General features: G+C 39.3%; 1 protein-coding gene across 1 annotated transcript in view; it reads left to right on the top strand.

Moving 5' to 3' along the window:
- Positions 1-13,561, top strand: part of LOC140850304 (AN1-type zinc finger protein 4-like) — a 60,173-nt gene that overhangs the window by 39,855 nt on the left and 6,757 nt on the right. The gene's annotated exons all lie outside the window — the stretch shown is intronic.

Raw genomic sequence — 13,561 nt, 5'->3', positions numbered from 1 at the left:
ATCCTCCGCAGTCCCTTTCCCTTTAGTAACCGTTAGTCCATTCTTGGGTTCTGTGATTCTGCTGCTGTTTTGTTCCTTCAGTTTTTTCTTTGTTCTTATACTCCACATATGAGTGAAATCATTTGGTACTTGTCTTTCTCTGCCTGGCTTATTTCACTGAGCATAATACCCTCTAGCTCCATCCATGTTGTTGCAAATGGTATGATTTGTTTTCTTCTTATGATTGAATAATATTCCATTGTGTATATGTACTACACTTCTTTATCCATTCATCTACTGATGGACACTTAGAGTGCTTCCATTACTTGGCAGTTCTAAATAGTGCAGCGATAAACATAGGGGTGCATCTGTCTTTTTCAAATTGGGTGGCTGCATTCTTAGGGTAAATTCCTAGAAGTGGGATTTCTGGGTCAAATGGTATTTCTATTTTGAGCTTTTTGTGGAACCTCCATACTGCTTTCCACAATGGGTGAACTAATTTACATTCCCACCAGTGGTGCAGGAGGGATCCCCTTTCTCCACACCCTCACCAACATTTGTTCTTGTTTGTCTTTTGGATAGTGGCGATCCTTACTGGTGTGAGGTGTTATCTCATTGTGGCATTTCTCTGATGACTAGTGATGTGGAGCATCCTTTCACGTGTCTGTTGGTCATCTGAATTTCTTCTTTGGAGAAGTGTCTGTTCAGCTCCTCTGCCCATTTTTTAATTGTATTATTTGCTTTTAGTATGTTGAGGTGCATGAGCTCTTTATATATTTTTGGATGTTAACCCTTTATTGGATCTGTCATTTTTGAATATATTCTTCCATACTGTAGGATGCCTTTTTGTTCTATTGATGATGTCCTTTGCTGTACAGAAGCTTTTCAGTTTGATATAGTCCCACTTGTTCATTCTTGCTTTTGTTTCCCTTGCAAAATTTCTGTGCAAAATTCCATGCAATTATGAATGGAATTGTTTTCCTGCTTTCTCATTCTATTAGTTCATTGTTAGTGTACAGGAAAGCCTCAGATTTCTGTGTATTAATTTTGTATCCTGCAACTTTGCAGTATTCCAATATTAGTTCTAGTAGTTTTAGAGTGGAGTCTTTAGGGTTTTTTATGTACAATATCATGTTATACACAAATAGTGACAGATTGACTTCTTCTTTACCATCTGGATGCCTTGTATGTCTTTGTTTTGTCTAATTGCCATGGCAAGGACCTCCAGTGGGGAGAGTGGGCATCCCTGTCTTGTGGGCATCCCTGTCTTGTTCCCGATCTCAGGGGAAAAGCTTTCAGCTTCCCGCTGTTGGCATGATGTTGGCTGTGGGTTTTTCATATATTGCCTTAATTATGTTGAGGTACTTGCCCTCTAAACCCAATTTGTTGAGAGTTTTATCATGAATGGATGTTGAATTTTGTCAAATGCTTTTTCAGTGTCTATGGAGATGATCATGTGATTTTTGTCCTTCTTTTTGTCTATGTGGTGGATGATGTTGATGGATTTTCAAATGTTGTACCATATTTGTATCCCTGAGATGAATCCCACTTGGTCATGGTGTATGATACTCTTGATATATTTTTGAATTCGGTTTGCTAATATTTTGTTGAGTATTTTTGCATCTATGTTTATCAGGAATATTGGTCTGTAATTTTCTTTTTTGGTGGGGTCTTTGCCTGTTTTTGTTATTAGGGTGATGCTGGCGTCATACAGTGAGTTTGGAAGTATTCCCTCCTCTTCTATTTTTTGGAAAACTTTAAGGAGAATGGGTATTATGTCATCTCTGTATGTCTTATAAAATTCCATGGTATAGCCATCTGGCCCAGGGGTTTTGCTCTTGGGTAGTTTTTTAATTACTGCTTCAATTTCGTTGCTGGTAATTGGTTTGTTTAGATTTTCTGTTTCTTCCTTGGTCAGTCTTGGAAGGTTGTATTTTTCTAGGAAGTTGTCCATTTCATCAAGGTTTTCCAGCTTGTTAGCGTATAGGTTTTTGTAGTATTCTCTAATAATTCTTTGTATTTCTGTGTGGTCCGTTGTGATTTTACCTTTCTCATTTCTGATTCTGTTTGTGTGTATTGATTCTCTTTTTCTCTTAATAAGTCTGGCTAGAGGCTTATCTATTTTGTTTATTTTCTCAAAGAACCAATCTTGGTTTCATTGATTTTTTTCTATTGTTTTATTCCTCTCAATTTTATTTATTTCTTCTCTGATCTTTACTATGTCCCTCTTTCTGCAGACTTTAGGCCTCATTTGTTCATCTTTTTTCCAATTTTGATAATCATGACTTTACACTATTCATTTGGGATTGTCCTTCCTTCTTTAAATATGCCTGGATTGTGATAGACTTTCCTCTTAAAACTGCTTTCGCTGCGTCCCACAAAACTTGGGGCTTAGTATTGTTGTTGTCATTTGTTTCCATATATTGTTTGATCTCTATTTTAATTTGGTCATTGATCCATTGATTATTTAGAAGCATTTTGTTAAGCCTCCATGTGTTTTTGAGTCTTTTTTGCTTTCTTTGTACAATTTATTTCTAGTTTTATACCTTCATTGTCTGAGTAGCTGGTTGGTAGAATTTCAGTCTTTTTGAATTTACTGAGGCTCTTTTTGTATCCTAGTATGTGTTCTATTCTGGAGAATGTTCCACGGGCACTTGAGAAGAATGTGTATCCTGCTGCTTTTTAGTGTAGAGTTCTATAGATGTCTATTAGGTCCAACTGTTCTAGTGTGTATTTCAGTGCCTCTGTGTCCTTACTTATTTTCTGTCTGGTGGATGTGCCCTTTGGAGTGAGTGTTGTGTTGAAGTCTCCTAAAATGAATGCATTGCATTCTGTTTCCTCCTCTAATTCTGTTAGTATTTGTTTCACATATGTCGGTTCTCCTGTGTTGGGTGCATATATATTTATAATGGTTATATCCTCTTGTTGGACTGACTCCTTTATCATTATGTAATATCCTTCTTTATTTCTTGTTACTTTCTTTGTTTTGAAGTCTATTTTGTCTGATACTAGTACTGCAACACCTCCTTTTTTATCCCTATTGTTTGCATGAAATTTCTTTTTCCATTCCTTCTCTTTTAGTCTGTGCATGTCTTTGGGTTTTAGGTGAGTCTCTTGTAAGCAGCATATAGAGTGGTCTTGCTTTTTTATCCATTCTAGTACTCTGTGTCTTTTGATTGATGCATTCAGTCCATTTATGTTTAGGGTGATTATTGAAAGGTATGTACTTCTTGCCATTGCAGGCTTTAGACTCGTGGTTACCAAAGATTCAAGATTAGCTTCTTTACTATCTTACTGTCTAACTTTACTCACTTATTGAGCTATTATAAACACAGTCTGATGATTCTTTATCTCTCACCCTTCTTATTCCTCCTCCTCCATTTTTTAAATGTTAGGTGTTTTATTCTGTACTCTTTTATGTTTCCTTTGACTGCTTTTGTGAGTAGTTGATTTTATTTTTCGCCTTTTGTTAGTATTTGGTTGGTCTGCTTTCTTTGCTGTGCTTTTATTTTCCCTGCTGACATCTATTTAGCCTTAGGTGAGCTTCCATCTAGAGCAATACCTTTAAAAAAACCTGTGGAGGTGGTTTGTGGGAGGCAAATTCCCTCAACTTTTGCGTGTCTTGGAATTGTTTAACCCCTCCTTCATATTTAAATGATAATCATGCTGCATACAGTACTCTTGGTTCAAGGCCCTTCTGTTTCATTGCATTAAATATATCATGCCATTCTCTTCTGGCCTGTAACGTTTCTTTTGTGAAGTCTGATGATAGCCTGATGGGTTTTCCTTTGTAGGTGACCTTTTTTCTCTCTCTGACTGCCTTTAATACTCTGTCCTTGTCCTTGATCTTTGCCATTTTAATTATTATGTGTCTTGGTGCTGTCCTCCTTGGGTCCCTTCTGTTGGGAGTTCTGTGTGCTTCCGTGGTCTGAGCAACTATTTCCTCCCCCAGTTTGGGGAAGTTTTCGGCAATTATTTCTTCAAAGATGCTTTGTATCCCTTTTTCTCTCTTCTTCTTCTTCTTCTTCTGGTACCCCTATAATGCAAATATTGTTCCGTTTGGATTGATCACACAGTTCTCTTAATATTGTTTCATTCCTGGAGATCCTTTTATCTCTCTCTGTGTCAGCTTCTCTGCGTTCCTGTTCTCTAATTTCTATTCCATTAACAGCCTCTTGCACCACGTCCATTCTGCTTTTAAGTTCTTCCAGAGATTGCTTTATTTCTGTGTTCTACCTTCCTACTTTATCCATTAGCTCTTGCATTTTTCTCTGCAGCTCCATCAGCATGGTTATGACCTTTATTTTGAATTCTTTTTCAGGAAGATTGGTTAAATCTATCTCCCCAGGGTCCCCCTCTGGGGATGTCTGGGTTATTCTTGTCTGTATCAAATTCTACTGCCTTTTCATGGTGATGGAGGTAGTTGTAGGCAGTTGGCGCATATGTCAGCTGGGAGAACAAAGTCCCTTCCTTTTTGCCAGTTGCCTTCCCTTCCTGTGAGAATGGCGATCCCTAGCGGCTTGTGCTGGGCAGCTGCGTGCTGATGGGGCCTTTCCATCTGGGCTGGGCGGCTGTGGAGGAGGCTCTGCACAGCTCCTGTGGGCTTGGATGCTCTCAGGCTACTGCTTCGCTATGGCGGGGCTGTGCCAGAGGGGTTACATGCGGAAGGCTGTTTTTCACCGTTAGGGGCCTCAGAGCTGCACTGCCACCCAGGTGGTTAGGGTGCCTGGTGTTTTCCGGGATTCCCAGCAGCTGGGCTGTGTGTGCCAGGACACTTTCCTCCAGCTGTGTAGCTCCTGTCCCTTTAAGACTTTTGGAAAGCACTCGCTTTTCTTTTGTCCCAGGAACACCGACTGTGGGTACCCACTTGCAGGTTTTACTGTTCCATTTCCCTAGTATCCAGCACACCACTCACTGTGTGTCTGCGCTCCCAGTGCAGATGACTAGGGCTGGCTATATAGCAGTCCTGGGCTCCCTCTCCCTCTCCGCTCCGACTCCTTTCCTCCCACCAGTGAACTGGGGTAGGGGTCATGCTCGGGGCCCACGAGGCCACGGCTTGTATCTTACCACATTTGTGGGACACTGGGTTCTTGCAGGTGTAGATGTAGCCTGGCTGTTGTGCTGTACCTCCTCGTCTCTCTTTCAGGAATAGTTGTATTTGTTGTATTTTCAAATATATATATGGTTTTGAAAGGGGATTTCCACTGCCCAACTCACACCGCCATCTTCGCTCCTCCCATGATGTGAACTTTTAAAAAATAACAAGTATATTCATGTTGGAGTGTTGTAAATCAGTTTTCTTTTGGTTCATTGTTTTGGAGGTCAATTTTCATCAGCTGAAATGACACTCTCATTTTCTGATGTATTTTTATAGTAGCTTTGTATGAATTTGGCCTACCTTTTTCTGTTTACTTCCTGATTTTGGGGGGGTGGGGGTTTTAATTTGCTTTAATGGATATTAACAATTGTGAGTAGACAAACGTGAAGATTCTGTGTGGCAAAGTAAGTATCTTATTTGAAAAGCATCCTCTTGTCTCAGTACAGTGAAATGCAGTTTTTTAAATCAATGGTGCTGTTTTATTGGAGGGTGGAGTTTTGTTTCCTAATTTTCTGATTTTGTTTTTTGTCTGTAGGCTCTTTACTTTCACATTCTTGCTGCCTTCTTTATCTTCACTGTCAAGTTCTCAACCAATGGGTGCCTTTTCTTTCTGACTTATGCCTTCTTCCCCCAGAAGTGGTGTCCTCTTGAAACTATCTCCTTAAGTCCTGAACAGTTTCAAATCAATTATTTCTGATTTTTCAATAGCCTATGTTACAATATCCTAGATCTTAAACCTGTTTTCATGTTTTTCATAATCAAGTGGGATTTTCTTTCTTTCATGCAGGTTTATCTTAGTTCCATTAGCCCTAGATTATCCACACCACTCTTTTTCTTTTTTTTTCTATTTTGGTGTCATTGATCTACAATTACAATGGCAACATTATGCTTACTAGACTCCACCCATTATCAAGTCCCCACCACATACCGCATCACAGTCATTGTCCATCAGCGTAGTAAGATGCTATAGAATCACTACTTGTCTTCTCTGTTGTATAGCCTTCCTCTTGCACCCCCCACACACATTATGTCTGCTTAACATAATGGCCCTCTTTCCCCCTTATCCCTCCATTCCCACCCATCGTACCCAGTCGCTTTCCAATTGGTAACTTTTAGTTACCAATGGGTTAACGTCTGGAGTTCCTATTCTGTTCTACTCGTCTGTGGGTCTGTTCTTGTGTCAGTACTAAATTGTCTTGATTACTGTAGCTTTGTACTAGAGCTTGAAATTGGGGAGCAAGAACCCCCAACTTTATTCTTCCTTCTCAGGATTGCTTTGGCTATTCGGGGGTTCCATATGAATTTTAGAACTATTTGTTCCAATTTATTGAAGAATGCTGCTGGTCATTTGATACAGATTGCATTGAATCTGTAGACTGCTTTGGGCAGGATGGCCATTTTGACAATATGAATTCTTTCTAGCCAAGAGCATGGAATGAGTTTCCATTTGTTAGTGATTTCTTTAATTTCTCTTGAGTGTCTTATAGTTTTCAGGGTATAGGTTTTTCACTTCCTTGGTTAGGTTTATTCCTAGGTATTTTATTCTTTTTGATACTATTGTGAATGGAATTATTTTCCTGATTTCTCTTTCTATTAGTTCATTGTTAATGTATGAAAAGGCAACAAATTTCTGTGCATAATTGCATGAGGTGTTATCTCATTGTGGCATTTCTCTGATGACTAGTGATGTGGAGCATCCTTTCACGTGTCTGTTGGTCATCTGAATTTCTTCTTTGGAGAACTGTCTATTCATATCCTCTGCCCATTTTTTAACTGGATTATTTGCTGTTTGTTCACAGTGCATGAGCTCTCTATATATTTTAGATGTCAATCCTTTATTTGACCTGTCATTTATGAATTTATTCTCCCACACTGTTGCATGCGTTTTTGTTCTATTGATGGTGTCCTTTGCTTTGCAGGTTTTCAGCTTGATATAGTCCCACTTGTTCACTCTTGCTTTTGTTTCCCTTGCCCAGGGAGATATATTCGTGAACAAGTGGCTCATGTTTATGTCCAAGAGATTTTTGCCTATGTTTTTTCCTAAGAATTTTATGGTTTCATGACTTTCATTCAGGTCCTTGATCCATTTTGAGTTTACTTTGTGTATGGGGTTAGACAATGATCCAGTTTCATTCTCTTACATGTAGCTGTCCAGTTTTGCCAACACCAGCTATTGAAGAGGCTGTCATTTCCCCATTGTATATCCATGGCTCTTTTATCATATATTCATTGACCATACATGTTTGGTTTAATATCTGGACTTTCTATTTTGTTTCACTGGTATGTGGATCTGTTCTTGTGCAAATACCAAATTGTTCTGATTACTGTGGCTTTGTAGTAGAACTTGGAGTTAGGAAATGAGATCCCCCCCTGCTTTATTCCTCCTTTTCAGGAGCTTTGGCTATTTGGGATCTTTTCTGGCTCCATATGAGTTTTAGAACTATTTGTTCCAGTTAATTGAAGAATGCTGTTGGTATTTTCATAGGAATTGCCTTGAATCTGTAGATTGTCTTAGGCAGGTTGGACATTTTGAGAATATTCATTCTTCCTAGCCAAGAGCATGGGATGAGTTTCTATTTGTTAGTGTCTCTTTAATTTCTCTTAAGAGTGTCTTGTAGTTTTCAGGGTAAAGGACTTTCACTTCCTTGGTTAGGTTTATTCTTAGGTATTTTATTCTTTTTGATGCTATTGTGAATGGAATTATTTTCCTGATTTCTCTTTCTATTAGTTCATTGTTAATGTATGAAAAGGCAACAAATTTCTGTGTATTAATTTTGTATACTGTAACTTTGCTGAATTCCGATATTAGTTCTAGTATTTTTGGAGTGGAGTCTTTAGGGTTTTTTATGTCCAATATCATATCATCTGCAAATGATGACAGTTTGACTTCTTCTTTACCAATCTGGATGCCTTGTATTTCTGTATATATTTTGTCTAATTGCCATGGCTAGGACCTCCAGTACTATGTTGAATAACATTGGGGAGAGTGGGCATCCCTGTCTTGTTCCCCATCTCAGAGGAAAACCTTTCAGCCTCTCGGTGTTCAGTATGATGTTACCTGTGGGTTTATCGTATAAGGCCTTTATTATGTTGAGTTTCTTGTCCTCTATATCCATTTTGTTAAGAGTTTTTATCATGAATAGATGTTGAATTTTGTCGAATGCTTTTTCAGCGTCTGTGGAGATGATCATGAGGTTTTTGTCCTTTTTTGTTGATGTGATGGATGATGTTGATGGATTTTCAAATGTTGTACCATCCTTGTATCCCTGCATTGGATCCCACGTGGTCATGTTGTATCATCCCTTTGATGTGTATTTGAATTCGGTTTGCAGTATTTTGTTGAGTATTTTTGCATCTATGTTAAACAGGGGTATTGGTCTGTAATTTTCCTTTTTCATGGCATCTTTGGCTGGTTTTGATATCAGAGTGATTCTGGCTTCATAGAATGAGTTTGGGAGTATTCCCTCCTCTTCTATTTTTTGGAAAACTTTAAGGAGAATGGATATTATGTCTTCTCTATTTTCTGATAAAATTCAGCGATGAATCCATCTGGCCCATGGGTTTTGTTCTTGGGTAGTTTTTTGATTACCGATCCAATTTTGTTGCTACTAATTGCTCTGTTTAGATTTTCTGTTTCTTCCTTGGTCGGTCCCTTGGAAGTTTGTGTTTTTCTGGGAAGTTGTCCATTTCTTCAAGGTTTTCCAGCTTGTTAGCATATAGGTTTTTTGTAGTATTCTCTAATAATTGTTTTGTATTTCTGTGTGGGTCTGTCATGATTTTTTCCTCTCTCATTTATGATTCTGTTTATGTGTGTAGATTCTCTTTTTCTCTTACTAAGTCTGGCTAGGGATTTGTCTATTTTCTTTATTTTCTCAAAGAACCAGCTCTTGGTTTCATTGATTTTTTTCTATTGTTTTTATTCTTCTCAATTTTATTTATTTCTTCTCTTATCTTTATTATGTCCCTCCTTCTGCTGACTTTGGGCCTCATTTGTTCTCTCTTTTTCCTATTTCATTAATTGTGAATTTAGACTATTCATTTGGGGATTAATTCTTCCTTCTTTAAACAGGCCTTGATTGCTATATACTTTCCTCTTAAAACTGCCTTCACTGCATCTCACAGTGGTTGGGGCATTGTGCTGCTGTTGTTGTCATTTGTTTCCCAAATATTCCTTGATCTCTGTTTTAATTTGGTCATTGATCCATTCATTATTTAGGGAGCATGTTGTTTAGCCCTCCATGTGTTTGTGTGCCTTTTTGTTTTCTTTGTAAAATTTCTAGTTTTATACCTGTGTGATCTGAGAGTTGGTTGGTAGAATTTCAACCTTTCAGAATTTACGGAGGCTCTTTTTTTGGCCTATTATGTGGTCTATTCTGGAAAATTTTCCCATTTGGCACTTGAGATAAATGTCTATTCTGCTGCTTTTGGGGTGTAGAGTTGTGTAGATGTCCGTTTAAGTCCATCTGTTCTAGTTTGTTCTTCAGTGCCTCTGTGTCCTTACTTACTTTCTGTCTGGTTGATGTGTGCTCTGGAATCAGTGGTGTGTTGAAGTCTCCTAAAATGAATGCATTGCATTCTATTTCCTCCTTTAATTTTGTTAGTATTTGTTTCACATATGTCAGTGCTCCTGTGTTGGGTACATACATACTTACAATGGTTATATCCTCATGTTGGACTGACCCCTTTATCATTATGTAATGTCCTTCTTTATCTCTTGTTACTTTCTTTGTTTTGAAATCTGTTTTGTCTGATACAAGTACTGCTTTTTTATCTCTATTGTTTGCATGAAATATCTTTTTCTGTCCTTTCACTTTTAGTCTGCGTATGTCTTTGTGTTTGAAGTTTAGTCTCTTGTAAGCAGCATATAGATGTGTCTCGCTTTTTCATCCATTCTATTACTCCTATGTCTTTTGATTGGTGCATTCAGTCCATTTTACATTTAAGGTGATTGTCAATAGATATGTACTTATCACCATTGTAAGTATTTGCATTCATGTTTACCAAAGGTTCAAGGGAATCTTCTTTGCTATCTAACCATCTAATTTTAACTCCCTTATTACACTACTATAAACACAGTCTGATGATTCTTTATTTCTCTCCCTTCTTATTTTTACTCCTCCCACTCTTCATATGTTAGGTGTTTTATTCTGTACTCTTTTGTGTTTCCTTTGACTGCTTTTATGGATAGTTGATTTTATTTTTTTGCCTTTACTTAATATTTGGTTTGTCTGCTTTCTTTGCTCTGATTTCTCTGGTGACATCTATTTAGCCCTTAGGAATACTTCCATCTAGAGCAGTCCCTTTAAAATACCCTGTCGAGGTAGTTTGTGGGCAGCAAATTCCCTCAACTTTTTTCTTATCTTGCAAGTGCTTAATCCCTCCTTCAATTTTAAAACAATAATCTTGCCAAATACAGCAATCTTGGTTCAACACCCTTCTGTTTCATTGCATTAAATATATCATGCCATTATCTTTTTGCCTGTAAGGTTTCTGATGAGATGTCTGATGATAGCCTGATGGGTTTTCCTTTGTAGGTGATCTTTCTTCCTCCTCTCTGGCAACCTTTAATACCCTGTCCTTGTCTTTGATCTTTTACATTTTAGTTAATATATGTCTTGGTGTTGTCCTCCCTTGGGTCCCTTGTATTGAGAGATCTATGGGGCTTCCATGTTCTGAGAGACTATTTCCGTTCCCCAGCTTGGGGAAGTTTTTCAGCAATTATTTCTTCAAAAGGCACTTTCTATCCCTTTTTCTCTCTTCTTCTTCTGGTACCCCTATTATGTGAATATTGTTCCGTTTGGATTGGCCACACAGTTCTCTTAATATTCTTTCATTCCTAGAGATTCTTTTATTTTTCTCTCCCTCAGCTTCTCTGTATTCCTGTTCTCTGATTTCTGTTCCATTAACAGTCCTCTTGCACCTCATCCAGTCTGCTGTTAAGTCCTTCTGTTGATTGTTTCATTTCTTATATCTCCCTCTGGACTTCATCCCTTAGCTCTTGCATATTTCTCTTCAGGTCCATCAGCATGGTTATGGCTTTTATTTTGAATCCTTTTTTAGGAACATTGGTTATATCTCTCTCGCCCGGCCCTCTCTCTAGGGTTGTTTGAGTGATTTTTGACAAGACCAGGTTCCTCAGCCTTTTAATGGTGATAGAAGTGATCGCCAGCTGGTGGTGCATGTGTCAGCTGGGAGAACAAAGTCTCTTCTGGCTTGCTGGTCACCTTGCCCTTCTCCGCTGCCTGTGCCGGTTACCCACACTCTAGGATCAGTCTCTGGGTTAATCCCCTGAGCTGCCATGGGTGGGAAGCCCTTGGGATAGCATAGAGCACTGTGGAGGGGTTGCCAACTTGCCAGGTGTGTTTCTCCTGCAAGAACGGTGCCCCTTCGTGCCTTCCAGACTTCACACCGGCTTCCTCTTCCTGTCCCTGTCAGCTGCATGCTGGCAGCAGCCTCTGGGTCTGGCCTGGTTAGCTGCGTGCTAGGAGAAGGACTCTGTGTGGCTGCTGTGGGTGGAGCTGGTCCTGCAGCAGTGGTGAGGTCAGCCAGTTTGCTTGCAATGCCAGTGGGGTAAATGAATGGCCAGCTGTTTATCGCCGTGAGAGGCTTCAGAGCTGCATTGCCATCCAGGGGGTTATGGTGCCTGAAGTTCCTTAAAATCCCCAGCCTGCTGGGCTCAGTGTGCCAGGACGATTTTGTCCCCCTGTTAAGCCCTTGTCCCTTTAAACTTTTAAAGTGCCCGCTTTTCTTTTGTCCCACTGGGAGCCGGCTGTGGGGACCCACTTGCAGTCTCAGTCTCTGACTTTACTTTTCCATTTCTCTAATCTCAAGTACACCATGCAATGTGTGTCTGTGCTCCTGGTGCAGATTACTAGAGCTGGTAATTAGCAGTCCTGTGCTTCCAGTCCCTCCCTACTCTGATTCTTTTCCTCCCACCATTGCACTGGGGTGGGGAGAGTGCTAGGCTTCTGCCTGGTCACGGCTTTGTAGCTTACCCTTTTCATGAGATTCCGACTTCTTGCAGATGTAGATGTAGCCTGGCTTTTGTACGGTATCTTCTGGTCTCTCTTTTAGGAATCATTGTACATGCTGTTTTTCAAAAATACATATGGTTTTGGAAGGAGATTTCTGCCGCCCTAGTCACACCACCATCTGGAGCTCCTCTCACACCACTCTTTTTCTTCATGTCTTCTTTCCAATCCTTCCATCCTCCCTCCCTCCATCCCTGCCTTCCTTCCTTCCTCTCTCTCACTGCACACCCTTGTCTCTCACCACAGGCAGAAGCTGTGCAGAGTCCCCTAGATTTTGTATTTGGGTATTTTCCTACTTAAGGTAACTTGAAGTTAATTTTATCTATTACCTGGTTTAATGAAATTATGAATTATGGTTGATTTTTTTATATTGTTCATCTGTATGATTGTTTAGAGGATGCATGAGGGAAATTCATATTTAGCCATCAACTGTTAACCTCTAAGCCCAGAAGTCATCATCTTCATTTTTGAAAAATAGTTTATTTTTGCTGAGTATAGAATTGCAGAGTAGCAAGACAAGACCCTAGGCTAAAAGCGACTACAGGAGCTTAGGTATCTTTCCAAGATTCTTCTTTCTTTGAATGTTTAGCTCCTTTAGTTTGTGCCTCAACTGATGTCCACTGAATTATATTTCTTATAAGTTGGGAGTATGGTATGTCATCAGGTATTCCATTGTATCCTGATGCCCATATCAGCTCATATCTTAAAGATAAGGGCTAAGACTCCATATATTTAATTTGCAACTTTATCCGTAACATCAGGAATTGTTATGACACCTTTATTATAACCTACTGTATTGGTGACCCCTAAACCACTGCAGATTTGATGATTAGCTTAGGAACACTCATAGGAGTATTATATAGGTGTATTGATGGCTACGATTTATTGCAGCAAAGGGGTACAAAACAAAAGCAGCAAAGGGAAAAGACGTATAAGGTAAAGTCCAGAGGAAACCAGGCACAAGCTTCCCAGAGTCCTTTACCAGTTGTGTCTCATAGGACATGCTTAATTCCTTTTAATGAGTTATGTCAGCACATGCAAAGTGATGTCTACCATGGAAGCTCATTTCAGAATCTCTGCTCAGGGGTTTTATTGGGGGCTGCTCATGTAGGCACCCTCTACTTAGCATGTACCAAAATTCTAGACTCCCAAAAGGAAAGTTTAATGTCAGTGTAAACCTATTGTTTGCACAAACAGGTTAGGCACAATGAAGACAGTCTTATTGGTTAGGTTGATGGGAGTCATCCTGAAATACAAGTTCCCAGAAGCCACCCAAGGGACAACCTTGCAAGCAGGCCTTTTCACAGATAGCACTTTAGGCTTGTTAACTCTTTTCTGCAATATCTACCTAGCCAAATACCATCTTACTAGGAAAAGTTGTTGGATATCTAAAGTAGGTCAGCAATGTTATATCCAATATTACCAGTGGGTTTACTTCTCAGCAAAACTCTGA

This window comes from Manis javanica, chromosome 7 (assembly GCF_040802235.1).
Source record: "Manis javanica isolate MJ-LG chromosome 7, MJ_LKY, whole genome shotgun sequence".
Lineage (NCBI taxonomy): Eukaryota > Metazoa > Chordata > Mammalia > Pholidota > Manidae > Manis > Manis javanica.
The sequence above is the reverse complement of the archived record's forward strand: the minus strand, read 5'-3'. Positions and strand labels throughout refer to the sequence as shown.